At 36.4% G+C, this 24,456-nt stretch overlaps 1 pseudogene; it reads right to left on the reverse strand.

The window, feature by feature from the left end:
* LOC139038213 (craniofacial development protein 2-like) overlaps positions 1-16,853 on the reverse strand; it is a 65,479-nt pseudogene extending 48,626 nt beyond the window's left edge.
* Between the last annotated feature and the right edge of the window lie 7,603 nt (positions 16,854-24,456).

Consider the following 24,456-nt stretch of genomic DNA (forward strand, 5'->3'; position numbering starts at 1 on the left):
AAAAATCAGTGCTAAAACAGGAAGATACTTAAAGTTTACTTTGTTCAGTTGGATCATTGGAGTATTTTTGTGTTTGTGTATCTGTGTTGCTCCATTTTTTAAAAATTGATTATATATTTTAGTGAGGTGTACTGGAATTGTGATGATATCTCAGATCTACTGTACCCTAACTCTCTTCTGTACTTGCAGATGTCCAGGGATTCATTCCCTTTTCTTTGCTCTTACTGTTTCTTTCTCAGAATTAATATACAGAGCTTTTCTAGCTTATCCCCATGCAACCATTTCAAGTCAAAATTTTTTACTTTGTATATTTACCAATCTGTATTTTAAATAACATTTTAAATAGAGGATGGGAAAATTTGCACAGATGATTTGAGACACTCCTTAAAAATATTATATTTAAAGGCTTTCTGTGGGAGCAAGACCTTGCAATAATGCTTCCTCTGTTGTGCAAATCCTCTCTTAACCTAGTGCTATAAAAAGTAGTGCAGTTTTACACATAAACTGAGTGTCATTTCCTCTATGAAATATGTTTTGACATCAAGCCCAGATTAAAAAATAAAACTATTTTTTGTGCTTTTATTCTTATCACACTTATTCTCATATTACAGAGACCCGTGTCCCTGACCCATTATATCAAAACTCTTTCAGAGCAAGACTTCTCATATGATACTTAAATCACATGAGCCACGAAGAACATTTTGATGAAAGAATCTGTGAACGAATGAAATTCTCTCACACTATTTTTTTTTCATAAAGAATGTACCAATGTTGTTCACATCGTTGCATTTTGCCTGAAGCAATTATTATGCATTACTGCATATTAACTGTAAAAGAAACACTAATATTTTGCTAAGCAATTCTTTCCTGACTGAACTTTTGAGAGTAAATATTCTAAATTGCTTTAGATATGAATTTTTACTCACATGTTTATTTAAGTGCATTAGTTTATTGTACAGCTAAGACGGAAAGTGAAAGTCGCTCAGTCACGTCTGACTCTTCACGACGCCATGTACTATACAGTCCGTGGAATTCTCCAAGTCAGAATCCTGCAGTGAGTAGCCTTTCCCTTCTCTCAGGGGATCTTCCCAACCCAGGGATCAAACCCAGGTCTCTCACATTGCAGGCAGATTCTTTACCAGATGAGTCACAGGGGGAGTCCAAGAATACTGGAGTAGCTAGCCTATCCTTCTCCAGCAGATCTTCCCAACCCACGAATGGAACCCGGCTTTCCTGCATTGCAGGTAGATTCTTTACCATCTGAGCTATCAGGGATTAAGAAACTCTTATTATGAATACTCACAATAGACTAATGGCTAAAGTTTTCTTAGCTTTTTTCCTCTTTCCAATCCAAATTGGAAAATGTAAGCATGTATGTATGTGTATTTTTGTGCATGTATGTATGCATATCTGCACATATAGTAATGTATATGCACAAAATATATTTATACTATTATATTAATATCAAGTTGTATATATTACTTATTTTATACTGTCTACATTATACATTAAGAAAATATTGTATGATTTAAAATGAATATATAATATATGGTATAGTACTACAAAAATGAAAGTATTAGTTGCTCAGTAGTGTCCAACTCTTTGTGACCCCAGGGACTAGCCTGCCAGGCTTCTGTGTCCAAGGAAATCTCCAGGAAAAAATACTGGAGTGGGGAGCCTTTCCATTCTACAAGGGATCTCCCAACCCAGGTATTGAACCCAGGTCTCCCATATCGAAGACAGATTCTTTACTGTCTGACCTACCAGGGAAGCCCATATTGCTATATGTAATATTATTATAATAATGTGTATGTGTGTGTGCATGTGCACTCAGTCAATCAGTTGTGTTTGACTCTGTAGCCTGCCAGGCTTCTCTGTCCATGAAATTTTACAGGCAAGAATCCTGGAGTGGGTTGCCATTTTCTACTCCAATTGATCTTCCAAAGCCAGGGATTGAGCCCACGTCTCTTGCATCTCCTGCATTGGCAGGCAGATTCTTTATCACTCTGCCACCTGGGGAGCCCCATTATTCATTATGAAATACAAATGAAAACCACAAAGAGATAGGATATATATTATATATCATATTACATTAGAGTGATGAGAGTGGGCACCTTTGTTTTGTTCCTGATCTTAGAGGAGAAACTGTCAAACATTCACCACTGAGTATGATGTTAGCTGTGAGCTTGATATATATGTCCTTAATCATGTTGTGGTATCCTACTATACCCAATTTGTTGAGTATGTTACCACAAAAGGATTTGAATATTGTCAACTGCTTTTTCTGCATCTATCGAGATGATCATATGACTTTTCTTCTGTCATTCTCTTAGTGTGGTATATCATATTTATTATTGATGGATGTTGAATCATACTTAGATCCCAGTGATAAGTCCTACTTGGTCATAGTGTATGATTCTATTAAGTGAAAGTGACCAACCTAGACAGCATATTAAAAAGCAGGGACATTACGTTGCCAAAAAAGGTCCATCTAGTCAAAGTTATGATTTTTTCAGTAGTCATGTATGGATGTGAGTGTTGGGCTATAAAGAAAGCTGAGTGCCAAAGAATTGATGCTTTTGAACTGTGGTGTTGGAGAAGACTCTCGAGAGTCCCTTGGACTGCAAGGAGATCCAACCAGTCCATCCTAATGGAGATAAGTCCTGGATGTTCTTTGGAAGGACTGATGTTGAAGCTGAAACTCCAATACTTTGGCCACCTGATGCAAAGAACTGACTCGTTTGAAAAGACCCTGATGCTGGAAAATATTGAGGGTGAGAGGAGAAGGGGATGACAGAGGATGAGATGGTTGGATGGCATCACTGAATCAATGGACATGGGTTTGAGTAAATTCCGGGAGTTAGTGATGAACAGGGAGGCCTGGCATGCTGTGATTCATGGCTTGCAAAGAATCAGACGTGACAGTGCCTGAAATGAACTGAACTGAACTGAACGTTAGTCACTCAGTCATGTCCAACTCTTTGTGACTCCATGGACTCTAGTCCGCCAAGCTCCTCTGTCTCTGAAATTCTCCAGGCAAGAATACTGGAGTGTGTAACCATTCCAGCAGGCATATTCTTTGCAATCTCAGTCACTAGAGAAGCCTGGATTCTATTAATGTACCATTCAATTCAGTCTGCTGAGTCTTCTAAATATTTGCATTTATATCCATCAGGAATATTTTCTTTTCTTGTGTTTTTATCTGGCTTTGGTATCAGGGTAATGCTGGCCTTATAAAATGAGTATAGGAGCATTCCTCCTCCTTCAAATTTTTGGAAGAGCCGAAGGAGGATCGGCATTAATTCTGTAAGTGTTTAGTTGAGTCCACCATAGAAACCATTTTGTCTTGGGTATTTCTTTGTTGAGAGATTTTTAATTGCTGATTCAATTTGCTTACTTGTTAAGGGACTGTTCATATTTTCTCTTTATTCATGATTTTTTCATGTCTTAAAATATTAGATAATAATTCTGATATTTTCTTTTTTTTATCTGTGCTGGACTGTGTAGATATTGGCCTTTTCACTCATTTATCTGAAAAAAATTGAAAGTTTAATTGGTGTCTGTCCTGTCCATATAGTCACTTTCACATGTGGGGAATGGCAATTGTTCTACTGATGTGATGGAAGCAATTGGTCCCACTTGGGAACAGTTCACCTATCAGTACAATTATAAGGTGTGAAAGCAAAAATCTGCAAGTTCTTTGGAATTGTATGCCCTGAAATAGAACATTGTCATTTATGCTGTATGTATTGATCAATACAAGTATCAAAGCAGTCTTGATTCAAAGGGTGGGAAAATCCAGTGGTCATGTATGGATGTGAGAGTTGGACTGTGAAGAAAGCTGAATGCCGAAGAATTGATGCTTTTGAACTGTGGTGTTGGAGAAGACTCTTGAGAGTCACTTGGACTGCAAGGAGACCCAGCCAGTCCATCCTAAAGGAGATCAGTCCTGGGTGTTCATTGGAAGGACTGATACTGAAGCTGAAACTCCAGTACTTTGGCCACCTCATGCGAAGAGTTGACTCATTGGAGAAGACCCTGATGCTGGGAGGGATTGGAGGCAGGAGGAGAAGGGGACGACAGAGGATGAGATGGTTGGATGGCATCACTGACTCGATGGACATGGGTTTGAGTAGTTGGGAGTTGGTGATGGACAGGGAGGCCTGGCGTGCTGAGATTCATAGGGTCGCAAAGAGTCGGACATGACTGAGCGACTGAACTGCACTGAACTGGCTGAAAACATTGCTTCTCGATGGGAAAGCTGTAAAGACTGCCATCTGTTTTGCAGACTATTACATTTTATTTCTGTGTTTTTCTAATTTCTAATTCTCTTCATCAACTTTAATATTTTCTCTTGTCCCCTTTATTGTCACAAAACATTAGACACCTCTGACCTATTTGAACATTATCATCTCTAAGCCTAACTCAGACATTGTTATAGTTCCCTCTTCTGTTGCCAGTAAGAATCTCCTGCTGCCATCAACATGGTCCAAAAGAGCTTCATAAGTTTGATTAGATCAGATATGAAAGAGGAATCACTGAATTTAAGTGTGATTTTTCAGACCTTTTTACTTGCAGTATCGTGAAGAAGGTGTGCAATGTTCAAATCTTTCTGAACAATATGAGAACAAACACATTTCATGGGTTTACTTATTCTTATCTCCACTTATGTAGTTGCAAAAATTAAATAGATACCCTTCTCCTGCTTCTAGACATTAAAACATGGGAACTGGACTTCATATTCTTACTGAACTCACTAGACAAAATAACTCTACCAGAAGCTGGTCATTTTTCGACATATACTAGGTATAAAATTGGCACCTCCTTTCTGTCAAATAAATTTCTTGTTGTTCTTGGGTTTTCTGCTGTTTTTTTGATTTTTTAGTATCATTGCATTTCTGTATCTGAAGTTAAGGTAAAACTGTGTTTCTCTAAGTCAACTAGTAACTATTAGGTCATTTCCCAAAGAGCTTTCTTCCCCATTATTATATTTCCTTAATAAATGCAAATTAAGTAATTATCTAGTTATATTTTGTCTAGGCATTATTCATTTGAGAAACTGTGGCTTTATAGTGCAAAGGAAGCATTTTTTCCACCTTTGGCACTTTACAATAAACTCATTCTGATCTAAATTGATTGCTGTGGGATTATCTTGGAGTCATTAAAATATTGCTGTATTGACATTCACTAATGTTTTTAATTAGCAATTTCAAATTCCAGTGTTTGGCATTAAATATGAGCAAATATATTTTATTATATCCCTATAGATGTTTATTTGGTTTTGTTTACCTGTTGTGTATATTAAATACTTATTTGACATGCTTTATGTTATATGTAAGCAGTCAGTGTTTTAGCATATTCAGATTAGTCTGTCTTTTTAAAAGAATGATATAGTTGAGATCCAAAACCTCTTTGAACCAAATTAAGGTAAAATATATATTTTCCTTTTGTTTTATTCTTTTAAATAACTCAAAAAAGTATTGTTTGTCATAAATTTAAAAGATTTACACTCCTACATAAATCAAAAATGTTTTACTCTTCAGAAATTGGTATATTTCAAAAGCCAGAGAGTTCTGCTCAAAGAGTTGAAATATTTGAATTTGGAATCCATGTACACATTATTCTCACCTGGCTTGACCACTTTTCTTTTTGGTAACTGTTATAATCATTGTGTTGCTTCTAAATTTCTGCAAAGGAACAGCTTGAACAAGAAAAGGCCAGCCATAAAAGTATAAGAGCAATCAGTTCATCATTATGAATGACAAGAGATTATTAACTTGATGGAATAACAGTGACATTTCTCCCACCAAATCCTCCATCTTTTGAATAATGGAAATTAGAGACTGCATACTTTAGATTAGTGTTGAATGTTTATCTCCTCTGCTAGTTGCTAACTACATATTCCCTATGTAATCCAAATTCTTTGATAAAAAATTGGCAAAACAATGTCAATTATACACTTATTCTGAGAAACAGAATTAGACCCATCCAGTGATATGGATATGCACAGTTGATGTTTGTTACATACAGTATCCTTCTTTACATTTTGTATATGCTCTCCATCAAGAATGGCAAAATGTCCTTTATCTCTGTAAAATATCAGAGCTTCATTTTAAAAAGGAAATTTTATCAATTCCTTTCAAAATAAGCATAACACAAAGTACATGATTACAAGGGAGCTTTCTTGGGTTATCATTTAAATATCTTCAGCTAGATAGTTGTTGTTCAGTCGCCCGGTTGTGTCTGAAGTTTTACAACCCCATGGATTGCAGCACACCAGGCTTCTCTGTCCTTCACGATCTCCCAGAGTCTACTCAAACTCATGTCCATTGAGTCAGTGATGCCATCCAGCCATCTCAACCTCTGTTGCCCACTTCACCTCCTGCCCTCAATTTTTCCCAGCATCAGGGTCTTTTCCAGTTAGTCAGCTCTTTGCATCAAGTGGCCAAAATATTGGAGCTTCAACTTCAGCAATAGTTCTCCCAATGAATATCCAGGGTTGATTTCTTTTAAGATTGACTAGTTTGATCTCCTTGCTGTCCAAGAAACTCTCAAGAGTCTTCTCCAGCACTGCAGTACAAAGGTATCGATTCTTTGGCACTATTCCCTCTTTATGGTCCAACTCTCACATCCGTACATGACATAGCTTTGACTGTATGGACCTTTGTTGACAAAATTATGTCTGTTTTTTAATATGCTGTCTAGGTTTGTCAGAGCTTTTCTTCCAAAGGGCAAGCATCTTTAAATTTCATGGATGCAGTCACCATCGACAGTGATTTGGGAACTGAAGAAAAAGTACTAATTGGATATTTTTAGTTTGAAGATTTTAATATTTTTTTCTGAATGATTGAATGTAACCAGGAAACCATCACAGCCTTGAAATGAACCCAGGGTTCATCACACTGATAATCCTTTAGGATTTTAAGTCTACACTTAACTGGTCCTTTACTCTCGTGTTCCTTCTGCTTGCGATGTTCTTCTTCATGGTATTTTCAGTGCTTTCTCATTCTCTTCACTTATAGCTTTACTATCTTGACAATACTAGCTAAAGGAAGAATCTTCTAGTCTTTCATCATATCACCTTACATTCTCATTAATAGCATTCTTAAGAACAAGAAACTGTTTATGTATGTATATTTAATATGTTTCTTTTTAATATGTGCAAAGTTTTTGGAGGTTAAAACTCCAATTTTCTTTTCTACCCCCATATTTTATGTATACAGAATAAAGTTTGATAACTAATATTCATTTGATATATGTTAATATATGTTAACTGATAAACAGGTCAGAGTTTTCTAATCTTCAATCTTTTAATTTCTTTATATTCTTTTTAGGCTTTTACTGTCTGTGAATTGTTGACAGCTATAGATCTGTGTGCTATTTATCTTGGAATCTGAATATCCAATTGACTATAACATATCTGTGCCCAATAATAAACACCTACCATATGTTTATGTGCCTATTGAAGCTACCTATGCAAATGATGTATGACTATACAGTTCTAAATGCGGAAAAACATGAAATAGCATCAGACACCAAACACTTTAATCACTAAAAAGAATACGTGGCATTTTAAGGTAAATTTTAGTGCATTAAATAGGAAGAATATTTTGAAAGTTTAAAATTGAGGATTTTACTTTTCATAAAGTCAACCTCAACGTGCATGATAAAGCATCTATATTCAAACTTCATTTTTATGCTGGTAGGTTTGGATATAAAATGGATACTTTTGAAAAGGAACTCCTATAGCTATTTTAGTTCTGTGTCCCATTATAATTCATCTTCTTTCTGCTTAGTTTTGAGCTCAAATTTGATGCAGGCTCTTCCTGTATGAATATTAGAGGATCTAATAATTATAGTTTAATAAAATGAAACTCAAGGGTGAGATTCATCAACTGGAGAAATGTAAGAGTTTTTCCATGTAATTTAATAACATCAAATGGTCTCTATAATCATTTCCATATAAAGCATCAAAAATGGCTTAACTGGGCTCATGCAGGTAGTTAAAAATATGCTCAGACAGATCATATGCAAGTATAGCAATATTTTATATCTCATTTTACTATTCTTTTTGTATATAGTAAAATCTAGATGGGCTATTTGACATTTAGTACTTAACTTTTTTAGATTTGGACATAGAAACATTGAGAAAGAGGGAAGAAAGGAATATTTAGGCAGTTTATACATATTAGATTTAGGACTGGCAATACCTAACCTTGCAAAGAATAGCTGTTAATATGACAATTAAAGGCCCTCTAGTTAGAAGTGTTAATAATATTGCATGAGTTTCAGTAAGGTAATCAGTATATGTCACATATGAAGCTATCACCGAGCCAAGTCCTGAGCACATGTGAATTTTGAGAAGCAAATTTTCAAAAGGGTCTACTTTAGCAGTAGCCTTTAGTAGGAGAAAACTGATTTTCAATTAACCCTATTAGTGTAGGGGATGCTTAATGAGAATTTTAAAAAGAAACATATATTAAAAACATTAGAAGAAAATATATTTCCAATTAAATTTGAAATTAAATGGTATAATAGGACTGAGTTTCTAGTGCTAGTTTGCCAACGTAGGAACAGTGGGCTTTGAAGAAGTGAAAGTACTTCAGTGGGCCTCAATTTCATGCCTCTAAATTGACAAGAGCCCTACTTTCACCTAAGCAGTATGATTAGGATTAATCTTAAGATTATAAAATCAAATTCTAGAGAACTATTCAATATTTTGCTTTCAACAGTTTATTATAGGCCTTATCAAGTGAAATATGGCATCAAAAATAAAATATATAAAAATTAGAAGAAAAATTAAAGCTCATTGTTTGTAGATAATGTATTTATATAAATATAATATTCATCAAACTGTTGGAAATAATGAACAATATCATAAACAAAGTTAATATACAAAAAAACCCCAAAAACTCAGTCTTTTTAAACACTAGCAAAGATGTGAATGTGAATTCACATGTAATCTAGAAAAAGAAAACAAAATATCAGCACTATATCCAATGAAAATGTACAAAACCTCTCAGTAAAATATTAAAGCATTCTTGAAAAAATGTAATCAATTGAGATATATGATATTAATTGATTATAGCACTCAGTATAAAGATGTCAATTTGTGCCAAATTAAATGATAGATTCAAGGGGATATCTCAAAAAAAAAAAAAAGATTTTTTGGGGAAAATGACAAGCTTATTCTAAAACATATTGAAATACAAAGTATTGATAATAGTTATGAAAATTTTGAATAACAGAGTACTTACACAATCAGAAATCAAGGCCTACTTGAATGAATCATTAATATGATCAAGAAAGGGGTTCTCTGGTAGATCAGCTGGTAAACAATCTACCTGGAATGCAGGAGACCTGAGTTGGGATGATGCCGTGGAGGAGGGCATGGCAACCCACTCTGGTTTTGTTGCCTAGAGAATCCTAATGGACAGATGGCCTGGCGGGCTACAGTCCATGGACTGGCAGTGTCAGATACTACCAAGCAACTAAGCAGGACATACCCAAGAAATATTGGTTGAATAAGATATATTAATAGAAGAAATTAAAAACTAAAAATCTGCCAACACTTTGAAATTTTCTCCAATCATAGTGTCATATACTGTAGAATAACAAAAATGAATCAGATACTACTACATCATACTATTTGAGTATTTCTCAAAAAGATTTTATTTAAAAAATTTGAATAATGCAAATATTCATGAAATGCATATTGAGCTAACATAAACAATGAATTGTGAAATAAGACTCTTGTGAATTAACTGTATTACTAATAATTTTAAGATTAAAAGATGTCAGTAAATAATTGCATATCAGTCTTGTCTCCTTACATCCTTTCTTCCATCATTCAAACATGGACTCTTTTGCCTAGAGTAGATGATATCTCCAATGAAGTACACAAATCATCTCACATGTTGAGAAGCATCTAGGTTGTAAGATATCTCTATTTAATACTCCTGGATAGTGTGTAGCTTGCTTCGCATTCAATGATATGTTCTTCATAAATCTCTAGTTTGAAGATTTTCTTACCATCAATGATTATAAAGCAGGGTATGATACTATAAGGGGCTTCTCTAGTGGCACAGTAATAAAGAATTCACCTGCCAATGAAGGAGACGTAAGGGACTCAGTTTCGATCCCTAGGTTGGGAAAATCCACTAGAGTAGGAAATGGCAACTCACTCCATTTTTCTTGCCTGGAAAATTCCAATGGGCAAGGCCTGGCGGGCTACAGTCCATAGGGTCTCAAAGAGTTGGACACAACTTAGCACACGTGATACTATAAGCATTTCCTAGATATGGACTCTTCTCCTAGCAATTACCATTATCTCTTTTACTGGTAGATGAACAATCAACATGCTTACATATATATTGATCAGGCTCCTTGCCTGCTTTCTTTTCCAAAGAGCTTTTCCAAAAAACTCAGGTAATTGAGTATAAGTAATGAATCATAAGTCAATTGCTTTAGCTTCTTTATAATACATTCATACATCTATACATACCTACTAGTATATTTGTGTGCTAATTTCTTTGGAAATTATGTGAAATTTTGTGAAGCTACATGAAATTTCTCTGGAAGGGCCCATTAAAAAGTAGCAAAAAAAAAAAAAAAAGTAGCAGTTGTGATAGCTTCTGCTGAAAAAATTTGTGAACTCGCTGTTGACATGTAGGAGAAGTTTTTTGTGTTTTTGTTTTTGATAGTACATCTTTCTTACCTTGTTGCTTTTGTACCATGTATATTCATTAATACTTAGAAAATAATCTAATCTTTGGATTTGGAAAAGTTTTCTCTTTGAAAATGATATCAAAACAAAACAAAAGCTATTCGAGCAGCAAAATTTATGATAACTGCATATGGATTGTGTATTGCTATGACGATCATTAAGTTTTGCTACTCACATCTTATTTTAGGAAAAAATTTCTTTCACTGCAAGGAATGGAAATAGTAGATTATCTCTGGCTGCAGTGTTTTCATGATCTACCTCAGCTGTCCAGGACAGCCCCCAGCTGATGGTTGACTAGGATAAGGTTTTCAGTGTTTGTCTATCTCAGCTGAATATGAAACTTCTCAGAAGAGCTATGCTTACTCTAGAATTATCCATTGGTTTTATGAAGACTGTCAAATTTGTGCCATAATTGGTGATTCTCCTTGACCTATTTCACTGCCTCTCCACTTTCTTTTTTTTTTCTCCACTTTCTTATTTTTTCTCCACTTTCTTTTAAGGTTTCAGATTTAGTCTGGAGTTTAATCTGAAAGCCTTTTCTGCATAACTAGTCCTGTTTTCTTTTTATCATTCATAATAAAATGATGGTATTTCTAATTCTGTCTCATTTCCTGCTTCCCAGAGATCCAAACTAATAAAGCTATTATAAGAAATGGTTCAAGCTGGTAAGATGAAGATTTAGGAATGGATCTCTCAACACCTGACTGGTAGTGAGGACTGACTGTAAGGTATGTGTTGCATGCATATTCCTTGACACCAGATTGTAACCCAGTTATTTAAACTTTAACCTGGATTGATGTTCCAATGGAAAGGAATCTCCAAACTGTTAAAATGATTCAGTCATTTGAAAAGTAAAGGGTAGAGAATAAAATATATAAGAACCATGGGATTTACTGATTGTTGTTAAATTTCACTGATGTGCTATAGAGAGATAGTGAAAGGTTTTAGATAGTTAACCACAAATGTAAACTAAAAATGAAGTACAGAAGACTCCCTGTGTTAACTTTCCCAGGGCCCTCATCTTTTGAAAGGAAAAAGAAAACAATCTGAAGACTAAATCCAGGATTCATTAGTTGATGACCCTTAGCCTTAAAGACGATTTAATCTTCAGCCTGGCAGGTCTGCAATGCCAAATTCAGTGCCATTGTTGGAAAACCTGGAATTTTTCTACTAGGAATATATCAGCTGATACTCTTGGAGACCAAAAATATCATGATCTCCCCAACTAGTGCCCCTCCCTTGTTAGAAGGAAATCAAAAGGAGACAGGGTAGTGACAGTCTTGGCTAAAGTCATCTTTGAAGTGGGTCTTCTGAGTTTCCAAGTGTATAATTCAGAGTGACACTTGACATTGTAGGACTTCTCACATATGTCCTTAGAATGTGGGGGTAAAAGGTATTATAGTAGAAAAGATAGAATGAAAGCCTCTGAAACTCACTTCCGCATCTTGATCAACAGCCAATACACCAAATCACAAACAGTATTATAACCTGGGTTGAGTAGTGAAGAAGTGCTAGGCTTAGGGATCTTAATTCAGAAATAGAAATACTTATTCTATCTCAAGCTTTATTCACCATTTCTGATCGCTGAAGAAAAATATCCTGAAAAACGACTCAAAGACTAACACTAGATCAGCCAAGTAGTATTCTGGAGAGCAGCTGCTGTGCAGAAGATGGCACATTTACTAGAGCTGATTAATGTGGTTTCAAGACATAACAGGCATTCACTGCCTAATTCTGTTTCCCTTAACTCTTTACTTTCAAAGGCTTTACTCTCTAACATATTGCTCTAACATGCTGATCATATACCCTCTATGCTTCATTTCAGCATCTCCTTACTGAAGGACTCAACATGTACCATTGACAAACATGACTACAGTCAAAGAATGAGGAATATATATCTTGAGTATGAGAATTTTGATCTCTCTGACCCTGCTGTAGCTAAAAATTGTGAGAATGGAAATATAATTCTCACCAATATAAGTAACATCTCCAAATGGAAAGGATTTCAACCAAATATTTGAGTTTAGTTTTCTGGGGCTTTTGTTTTGTACTTAGGAATATGCTTCTCCTGAGGCTGGGTATGAGTACATTTGGTGCCTGTTACAGATCTTAACTTACTCTACTGATGATCCCTAGGAGAACAACAGAAGATTCACAAGTAACAATGCTGTGAATCACTGTAAGGTAGTGATCTGAGGTTGTTTTAAGCTGCTAAATTCATGTTAATTTGTTATGAAGCAATAGAAATTTAATGCACTCGAGGGTAACTATTAATACATAATTAATGTCTTACAAATGCTTATCTTAATGGCCATTATTCTACCTTTCTAGATGTGAGAACTAGGATGGTTTGGCATTTAATAATATTTCTATTCACTTAATTGCATGAAGGTATCTATGCTAGTGAAGTATATTTTGATCCCATACACTATAGCCCACCAGGCTCCTCTGCCAATGGGATTCTCCAGGCAAGAATACTAGAGTGGGTTGCCATACCCTCCTCCAGGGGATCTTCCCAACCCAGGGGTCGAACCCAGGTTTCTCAAATTGCAGGCAGATTCTTTTACCATCTGAGTCACCAGGGAAGCCATATTTCTACATATTATAGATATTTGATATTTTACTTACCTCATTTCCCCTTCAGTGATCCTGCTCTTTGTTGTTACAAATAAAATACATGAAAGCCAAGTATTTTGTTGTCATTGTTGTTGTTTTGCTTTGTTCTGTTTTGGCTGCAAAGGGTCATCCTATTTGTAGACGAGCATTTCTCTCGTTTCAGTGAGCAGGGGCTACTCTCTAATTGCGATGTGAGAGTTTCTCAATGCAGTGGCTTCTTTAGTTGCAGAACACAGGCTCTAGCATGCACAGGTTTCAGTGGTTGTGGCTCAGAGGCTATTGAGTGTGGGGTCAGTAGATGTGGCACATGGACTTAGTTGCCCCATGTACTGTGAAATCTTCCCTGATCCAGGATCAAACCAGTGTCCCCCGCATTAGCAGGTATAATCCTAACCACTGGACCACCTGGGAAGTCCAAAAGCCATCTTAACATTTTTTATTAGTATTTCACTCAATGGCATCATTTACTTAATGTGTTCTAAGAATATCACAGAAACTTTTGTTATAAAAATTCAGAGATTTTGTATTTCAGCATTCATTACTCCAGCAGAAGACATTTTGTAGCTTTCACTTCAGTCACTCAGTCTTGTCCGACTCTTTGCGACCCCATGAAACGTAGCACGCCAGGCCTCCATGTCCATCACCAACTCCTGGAGTTTACCAAACCCATGTCCATTGAGTCAGTGATGCCATCCAACCATCTCATCCTCTGTCGTCCCCTTCTCCTCCTGCCCTCAATCTTTCCCAGCATCAGGGTCTTTTCCAATGAGCCAGCTTTTCGCATCAGGTGACCAAAGTATTGGAGTTTCAACCTCAACAACATTCCTATCAATGAACATCCAGGACTGATCTGCTTTAGGATGGACTGGTTGGATCTCCTTGCAGTCCAAGGGACTCTCAAGAGTCTTCTCCAACACCACAGTTCAAAAGCATCAATTCTTCGGTGCTCAGCTTTCTTAATAGTCCATATCTCATATCCATACATAACTACTGGAAAAACCATAGCCTTGACTAGATGGACCTTTGTTGACAAAGTAATGTCTCTGCTTTTCAATATGCTGTCTAGGTTTGTCATAGCTTTCCTTCCAAGGAGTAAGTGTCTTTTAATTTCATAGCTGCAGTCACCATCTACAGTGACTTTGGAGCCCAAAAAAATAAAATCAGCCACTGTTTCCACTGTTTCTCCATCTACTTGCCATGAAGTGATGGAGCCAGATACCATGATCTTAGTTTTCTGAATGCTGAGCTTTAAGTCAACTTTTTCACTCTCCTCTTTCACATTCATCAAGAAGCTCTTTAGTTCTTCAATTTCTGCCATAAGGGTGGTGTCATTTGCATATCTGAGGTTATTGATATTTCTCCCGGCAAACTTGATTCCAGCTTGTGCTTCCTCCAGCCCAGCATTTCTCATGATGTACTCTGCATATAAGTTAAATAAGCAGGGTGACAATATACAGACTTGGCGTACTCCTTTTCCTGTTTGGAACCAGTCTGTTGTTCCATGTCCAGTTCTAACTGTTGCTTCCTGATCTGCCTACAAGTTTCTCAAGAGACAGGTCAGGTGGTCTAGTATTCCCATCTCTTTCAGAATTTTCCACAGTTTATTGTGATCCACACACTCAAAGGCTTTGCCATAGTCAATAAAGCAGAAATAGATGTTTTTCTGGAACTCTCTTGCCTTTTTGATGATCCAGCAGATGTTTCCAATTTAATCTCTGATTCTTCTGTCTTTTCTAAATCCAGCTTGAACATCTGAAAGTTCATGGTTCACGTATTGCTGAAGCCTGTCTTGGAGAATTTTAAGCATTACTTTACTAGCATGTGAGAAAAGTGCAATTATATGGTAGTCTGAGCATTCTTTGGCATTGCCTTTCTTTAGGACTGGAATGAAAACTGACCTTTTCCAGTCCTGTGGCCACTGCTGAGTTTTCCAAATTTGCTGACGTATTGAGTGCAGCACTTTACAGCATCATCTTTCAGGATTTGAAACAGCTCAACTGGAATTCTATCACCTCCACTAACTTTGTTTGTAGTGATGCTTCCTAAGGCCCACTTGACTTCACATTCCAGGATGTCTGGCTCTAGGTGAGTGATCACACCATCTTGATTATCTGGGTCGTGAAGATCTTTTTTGTAGAGTTCTTCTATGTATTCTTGCCATCTCTTCTTAATATCTTCTGCTTCTGTTAGGTGCCTACCATTTCTGTCCTTTATTGAGCCCATCTTTGCATGAAATGTTCCCTTATTATCTCCAATTTTCTTGAAGAGATCTCTAGTCTTTCCTATTCTATTTTTTTCCCCTATGCTTTGCACTGATTGCTGAGGAAGGCTTTCTTACCTCTTCTTGCTATTCTTTGGAACTCTGCATTGAAATGGGTATATCTTTCCTTTTCTCCTTTGCTTTTTGCTTCTGTTCTTTTTGCAGCTATTTTCACAACCTCCTCAGACAGCCATTTTGCTCTTTTGCATTTCTTTTTTTTGGGGATGGTCTTGATTCCTGTCTCCTATACAATATCACAAACCTCCATCCATAGTTCATCAAGCACTCTGTCTGATCTATCCCCTTAAATATATTTCTTACTTCCACTGTATAGTCATAAGGGATTTGATTTAGGTCATACCTGAATTGTCTAGTGGTTTTCCCCACTTTCTTCCATTTCAGTCTGAATTTTGCAATAGGTGTTCATGATCTGAGTCATAGTCAGCTCCCAGTCTTGTTTTTGCTGATTGTATGGAGTTTCTCTATCTTTGGCTACAAAGAATATAATCAATCTGATATCAGTATTGACCATCTGGTGATGTCCATGTGTAGAGTCTTCTCTTGTGTTGTTGGAAGAGGGTGTTTGCTATGACCAATGTGTTCTCTTGGCAAAACTCTGTTAGCCTTTGCCCTGCTTCATTCTGTACTCTAAGGCCAAATTTGCCTGTTTCTCCAGGTGTTTCTTACTTCCTACTTTTACATTCCAGTCCCCTATAATGAAAAGGACATTTTTTTTGGGTGTTAGTTCTAGAAGGTCTTGTAGGTCTTTATAGAACTGTTCAACTTCAGCTTCTTAAGTGTTACTGGTCAGGACATAGACTTGGATTACCGTGATATTAAATGGTTTGCCTTGGAAACGAACAGAGATCATTCTGTTATTTTTTAAATTGCATCCAAGTACTGCATTTCAGACTCTTTTGTTAACTATGATGGCTACTCCATTTCTTCTAAGGGATTTTTGCCCACAGTAGTAGATATAATGGTCATCTGAGTTAAATTCACCCATTCCAGTCCATCTTAGTTCACTGATTCCTAGAATGTCGATGTTCACTCTTGTCATCCCCTGTTTGGCCACTTCCAATTTGCCTTGATTCATGGACCTAACATTCCAGGTTCCTATGCAATATTGCTCTTCACAGTATCAGACCTGCTTCTATTACCAGTCTCATCCACCACCTGGTGTTGTTTTTTCTTTGGCTCCATCCCTTCATTCTTTCTGGAGTTATTTCTCCACTGATCTCCAGTAGCATATTGGGCACCTACCTACCTGGGGAGTTCATCTTTTAGTGTCTTATCTTTTTGCCTTTTCATGCTGCTCATGTGATTCTCAAGGCAAGAATAGTGAAGTGGTTTGCCATTCTCTTCTCCAGTGGACCACATTCTCTCAGACCTCTCCACCATTATCCATCTGTCTTGGGTGGCCCCACATGGCATGGCTGTTTCATTGAGTTAGACAAGGCTGTGGTCCTGTGATCAGATTGACTAGTTGTCTGTGATTGTGGTTTCAGTCTGTCTGCCCTCTGATGCCCTCTCTCGGTGCCTACCGACTTACTTGGGTTTCTCTTACCTTGGATCTGGGGTATCTCTTCCCGGCTGCTCCAGCAAAGCTATATTATTCTATACCCTTATTATTTCCTCTGGATATGAATGTTTTTGGAAACATTATTTGTATAGGTTATTAAAAGGCATTCTCCTCCAAAAAAAAACATAAAACTTTTCTGTGATTGTAAGGTTGTTGCAATTCTCTGGAGAAATGATAACTTTATTTTTCTAGATTGTCTATTAAGTGATGTCAGCACCTCCTTCCCAATTAACATTTTTGTTTTGCTATTAAATGCAAATTTAGGAATAATCACAGTATGCTGAAAAGAATGTTCGATCTATTCTCAGGTCCACTGTAGGTAATTTGCCTATGACTAGGAAGGAGGATGGAAAGGAGAGACAGATATATTTACAAACCACAGAAAGGCTGTCTTTGAGAATTACAGCTCACAACTACAAAGACTAACTAATCATGTTGTAAATTGCCTATCACTGAGAATGTTCAGTTCTAAGTGAGGTAACTTTCATTTAGAGACTTTAGAATACATTCTACTGTATCAGGTATGGCACAATTAATACATCTTAAAACTGTTTTATAATTTATAACAATGCATAATTCATAGCACATAACTCAGTCTTAAGAATACAACATGATTCAGGGAGTTTCCTGTGGTTGGGTGTTGATAGATGCTTCTGTGAAGCTCCAGTTTATTAATACAACCAATAAAACTAGGTAGTGAAGATTAGGGGGGAAAGACACACACATTGTTACTGGTGGGTTTAAGGTTCTTGCCTTATTGTGAAAGAATTCAGAGATGAAGCAGAGATGCTAAGGAAGTAAAGTGAAAGTTTATTTAAGCTAAGACGCACTTTCAGAGTGAAAACAGGCACGAAGCTGAAGAGCTGCTGCTCTCGGTTTCTTTGGCAAACCAGTTATGAGGAGCATACAAATGAAGGGGTGGGATATTCACTGGGGAAGGAGGAGTTTGGGTGTCTTATTCCCTGATTTTTCATCCTAAATCCAATCTCCCAAGGTGGGGAGGGAATTTTTTTGGTCCTTCTTATCTTAAGTCCAGGGGTTGGTGATGAACAGGGAAGCCTGCCATGCTACAGTCCATGGGGATGCAAAGAGTCAGACTTTTGTCTGAGCGACTGAACTGAACTGAACTGAACTGAAGTATCATGGCTATGTAGGTGCATGATGGGTTCTTCTTATCTGTAAGGCTATTTTTATTGTAATGAGAGGATAATAAGCCACAAGTTACATTCAGATGTAGGAGATTGCTGCATTTCCCCATCTTTCTTTGTCTGTTACCTTATCACCCAAAATGTGTGGTTTCCTGTCTTTCTGGAGGTTCCTGCTTTCCTTTGTCTGCCTATGGACCCCTGCTGTTTACAAGATTCCTGATTTCCTGCCACCTGGCCGCTGCCCCCATCTCACTTCTCACATTTAGCTACTGTAACAATACCCATCCTGCAGTAACAATATATAACCAATTTTAAGAATCACCTTTCCTCATACACTGGTGTGTACAATCATTTGTATTTTTAGACTTGGAGCAATAGAATATAAATGCAAACCCTTCATGACTAGTTCAGTTCAGTTCAGTCGCTCAGTCATGTCAGACTCTTTGCGACCCCGTGAATCGCAGCACGCCAGGCCTCCCTGTCCATCACCAACTCCCGGAGTTTACTCAAACTCATGTCCATCGAGTCGGTGATGCCATCCAGCCATCTCATCCTCTGCCGTTCCCTTTCTCCTCCTGCCCCCAGTCCCTCTCAGAATCAGGGTCTTTTCCAATGGGTCAACTCTTCACATGAGGTGGCCAAAGTATTAGTTAAGAAGGGGAAAATAAAGCATTTTCCTACAAAGCACACTGCTAGAGTCAGACTTAGGCAATCCATGGCACAGAATTTCTAGCGACTTGAGCTGAGTTCATACTACTGAAGTAATGTCAGGCCACAGGGAATATTAATTAGAGTGAGGTACCCCAGAGGTCCTCAACTCAACACCAAGACCTGGCTCTACCCAACTGCCCGCAAACTCCACTGTTGGAAAAGAGTGAAAATCACTCAGTTGTATCTAACTGTTTGTGACCCCATGGACTATGGCCCACCAGACTCTTCCGTCTATGAAATTTTCAAGCAAGAATGCTGGAGTTGGTAGTTATCCTGTTCTGCAGAGGATCTTCCTGACCCAGGGATCGAACCCAGGTCTCCTGCATTGCAGGCAGATTCTTTACCCTCTGAGCCACCAGGGAAGCCCACTCCTTGAAACCTCAGGTCAAACAGTAAGACAGAAACACCGTCTTGCATATCACAGAAAAAAATGACTCGAAAAATAATTAGTAGCTCTAGTTCTGCCTCAAGATTATCACCCCCATGATGGTGGTATGACTTCTGCTTAAATTTTATTGACAGTATCGGTCACATGGCTTTGCAAGAGAACTGAGAATAGATGAGAAAATGGAATAGTCCACATGCTTTGTTATCTATCACAAATGTTTCCTTAAAACACTGCCACTTAATACACTTTACATTGAAAAAGATTAAAAAAGCATGTTAACTGGAAAGAAAGTTCCAAAACACTGGGTCTTACAGGACAATATTTAAATGGTTAAGACACCCAAAAATCCACTCCACCATAAAAACAATGAAAACACAGAGGAAAAAAACAAAAAAAATCTGTCAAAATCAATGTCATCAGAACACAGGAAATTAACTTAAAAGCTTGCAGGAATCCTGAGTGTTTACTCAAGAAAAATTGTTTAATCGTAGTAATAATAGCAAGACTTGTGATTATTAACTTGCTCTAATCCCACTCTTCTGTTCCTAAATTTAAACCAATAGCCTCATAATTGTAATGGCAATAAAATCAGCAAACTGACAGCCACTATAAGAGCATATCAAGTTTGGATATCCAAAATAAAAAGCCAAAAGTCTAGTGAATTATTATTTGAGCTGTCTAGACAGGTACCTGAAATACTTGATTCTCTGGCTTTTCTATATTTGATGTGACAAAGAGCTTGCTCTTTGTAGACAGCCCTATCCTTGGGGCCTTTTTCAAAACAGTGGCAATTGTTGAACAACACAGATGCCTGAGGTGGTGATAACAGTTGCAGCCAACAAAAGTGTGACCAAGAAACTTAAAGTTGAAAAGGAGGAATGTGATATTCAAAGGGTATTTTGAAAAGTCCTGATACACCCTGATATTCTGTAAAAAACCACATAGATGTACAGAGCTGTGTGCACACCCAGGATGTGAACATACCCAGGAGAGACCTGATAAGTCCTAAACTCTGAACTCTGGCTTACCTTATGACTATAGGCAAACCAGAAGTAAAAATTAAGCTAGACTTGAAAATTACCTGGCAGAACTTTAAAAGACGCACATGGGCAAAAACTGGAAGATGAATTGGTTCAAAGAATCTATGAGGATCTCTTAAGTGATTATTAAGTGGACAGAACAGAGCCTTCACTGCCTTTAAAACAGATCTCATGTAAGAAAGAAAGAGACTTTAAAACATTAATCCAAAGAAATTACTATTCAAATATGTAGCAACCATGAAACAACAACAAACAGCAGCAATGGAGAACCCTGAGATTGTGCATGAGATGGGATGATTTCAAGGTTGCCACATTTAAAATATTGCCTATATATGCAAAGTGATAGAATAACAAAACCTGAGAAGAGGGAAAAAATAACTCCCAGGGTGGCTATATTTCAGTTTTCATTTTAAAAGTTCAATTAAAAAAAAAAATTAAGAGAAATGCAAAAGGATAGAAAAGTATAGTCCATACCCATAGGGGAAGATACAGCCAATAGACACTATTCCTGAGGAAGTCTAATGTCAATGATTAGATAAACTATTATTTTTTTAATGATCCAAATAAAAATTCCACAGTTGAAAATATAAAAACTAAAAGGAAATATTCATTGGTGTATCTTAACATATTTGAATATATAGAATAAATAATTATCAAACTTAAAGATGGCTATTATATCCAGTTTGAGGGGCAGAACAGAAAATAAATGTAGAAAGATGAACAGGGCCTCACAGGTATGTATTACACTACCAAATATACCAAAATATTCATGATGGGTATCCCAGAGAAAGAAAAGAAAGGGATGAAAAAAAATATTGTAGAAAGTAATTTCCAAAACTTCTCAAATTTGATGAAAAACATTGATCTGTTTTTAAACATTGAAACAATTTGATTGAAAAACACAACAAAGTATTTTCATGAATTTCAAGTAAAATAAACTCAAGGATGGCCACACCTATGCTCATCATGGTGAAATTGTCAAAATCCAAGAAAAATCTTGAAAACAGCATGAAAAAAATATATCATCATGTGAAAGGGTGGACAAGAACTGTTGCCTGTCATTTCAGTAAAGAAAGAATGTTGCCATGACATTTCAGTAGACAACTAACGTTTTTTTTATTGACACTGTGAAATCCAATTAAGCTTTTGAGCTTTTTTTTTTCCTTTTTCCTCAGTCACGTTTTTTATTGTTGTCATAAACCTCTGCCTCTACATTGGGCTTTTGCAGTTCTGTGGAGTTTTCCTCTTTTTTTCTTTTCTCTTTTTTTATTTTAATTTTTAATTTTTTAAATCTATTATTATTTTTTTCACACTTATTCCTTTGTTTTCTTTTCCTACCATTCTTTTCCCCTTGCACTTAATCTTTAATGTATATAAATCTTCTTTATCTATCTCTATTTAACTTTCCATACCTATTCTTTCTTTTTCTTCTCTCCTTTCCTGTCAACATATTTGTTAGTTTCTTTTCATTGCTTTATCCCCCAGTTGGCACCTTGCTTTAGTTTTGTTTTCCAGTTTGTGCTTCAATAAGTTTTGCTCTGGTAGATATAATTTTTTTATTTCATTTGTTCATCAGGTCAATCTATTGTACTTAATTTTTGCTGGGCTGTTTTGATTTTGCTTATGGGTGTATATTTATATGTGTATATTTATATGTGTATATTCAGTCACACTTTCTACTGTTGTTATAAACCTTCGCCTCTACATTAGGCCTTTGCAGTTCTGTGGAGTTTTCCTTTTATTCCCCCTTTTTCTTTCTTCTTCCAATTTTTTCCTCTTTTCTGTTTTTTATAACTTTAATTTTAATTTTTTTAACGTGCTATATTTTTTTCTACAGTTATTCCTTCATTTGCCTTTCCTACTGTTCTTTTCTCCTTGCAGTTAATCTTTAATGTACATGAATCTTCTTCATCTACCTCTAGTTAACTTTGCATATCTATTGTTTCTTTCTTTTCTTTCTTTCTTTTCGTCTCAATGTGTTTTTAGTTTTGTTTTCATTGCTATATTCCCCACTTGGCACCTTGCTTTAGGGTTTTTTTTTTTCCAAGTTTGTGCTTAAGTTAGTTTTGTTCTTAACTGGTTAATATAATTTTTTATTTCCTTTGTTCACCAGATCACTCTACTGTACTTTATTTTTGTTGGACTGTTTTCACTTTGCTCATAGATGTATATGTATATGTGTATAGTCCATTATTTTAATTATTATTTGCCTTATTTTGTAACTGCCATTGGTCTGGGGTTCATCTTTGGTTTCTCATTTGTGGATATTTGTTTTACTCTCCCTTAATGCCATAACAAACCATTGTGAAATCTTTGTTCCTGACAGAGATCAAACCCTGAGCCTTTGTAGTGGGAGCACTGACTCGAAGACCCTAGACTACCCGAGAACTAAGCCTAGGGAGTATCAAATAGTGAGAGCTCACACAAAGGAAAGACTTGAATATAAGACCCAGCATCACCCAACCACCAGTAGCACCCCATGCAGGATGCCTCATCTAAACAGTAAACAAAACAAAAATACAAACCAAATCATCAGCAGACAGGAGTAGCACCTCACTCAGCCTTGCCCTTCAGAGGAAAAACAAACCAACAAAAACTCAGCACAAGTCTCACCCTATATAAGCTCACACAAACCACTGGACCAACCTTAGGAGGGCAGAAACCAAAAGGAAGAAAGAATTCAACGTTCTTCAAGGAGAGAATTCAACTTTCCTTGAAGCCTTGAAAAAGGAGACTGCAAACACAATAACTTAAAAAAGAAAGAAAGAAAGAAAGAAAGAAAAGGCAGAGAAATACTGCATAAATGAAGGAACAAGCTAGAAACACATAAGTCTAAATAAATGAAGAGGAAATAGGAAAATTTCCTGAAAAAAATATTCAGAATAATGATAGTAAGGATGATCAAAACCTTGAAAACAAAATGGAGAAAATGCAAAAATCAATTAACAAAGACCTAGAAGAATTAAAGTATAAACAGACAAAGACAAACAACACAATTACTGAAATTAAAAATACTTTATAAGGAATCAATAGCAGAATATCTGAAGGAGAAGTACAAATCAGTGAGCTGGAAGATAAAATGGTGAAAATAACTTCTGAAGAGCAGAATAAAGTAAAAAGAATGAAAAGAGCTGAGGACAGTCTCAGAGACCTCTAGGACCATATCAAACACACCAACATTCAAATTATAGGGGTCCAGGAAGAAAAAGAGAAAGAAAAAGGATATGAGAAAATTGTTGAAGAGATTATAGTTGAAAATTTCCCCAACATGGAAAAGAAAATAGCTAATCAAGTCCAGGAGGAACAAAGAGTCCCATACAGGATCAACCCAAGGAGGAACATCCCAAGACACATACTAATCAAATGGAGAAGCAACAAGTAACATACAAGGAAAACCCCATAAACTTAACAGCTGATCTCTCAGCAGAAGCTCTGCAGGCCAGAAAGGAATGGCAGGATATATTTAAAGTACTGAAAGGGGAAAATCTACAACCAAGATTACTGTACCCAGCGAGAATCTCATTCAAAACTGATGGAGAAACAAAAAGCTTTTCAGACAAGTAAAAGTTAAGGGAATTCAGTACCACCAAATCAACTTTACAACAAATGTTAAACAGACTTATATAGTCAAGAAATACAACAGAAGAAAAAGGATCTAGAAAATCAACCCCAAACAATTAGAAAAGGGCAATAAGAGCATATATATCAGTAATTACTTTAAATGTAATTTTAAATGTAAATGGATTAAATTTACAACCAACCAAAAGACACAGACTGGCTGAACGGATATAAAAAAAAGACCAATATATATGCTGTCTACAAGAAACCCACTTTAGACCTCAAGACATGTATAGACTGAAAGTGAGAGGATGGAAAAATATATTCCATGTAAATGGAAAGCGAAAGAAAGCTAGAGTAGCAATCCTCATATCAGACAAAATAGACCTTAAAATAAAGAAGATTACAGGAAATAAGTAAGGACACT

This window comes from Odocoileus virginianus, chromosome 14 (genome assembly GCF_023699985.2).
Source record: "Odocoileus virginianus isolate 20LAN1187 ecotype Illinois chromosome 14, Ovbor_1.2, whole genome shotgun sequence".
Lineage (NCBI taxonomy): Eukaryota > Metazoa > Chordata > Mammalia > Artiodactyla > Cervidae > Odocoileus > Odocoileus virginianus.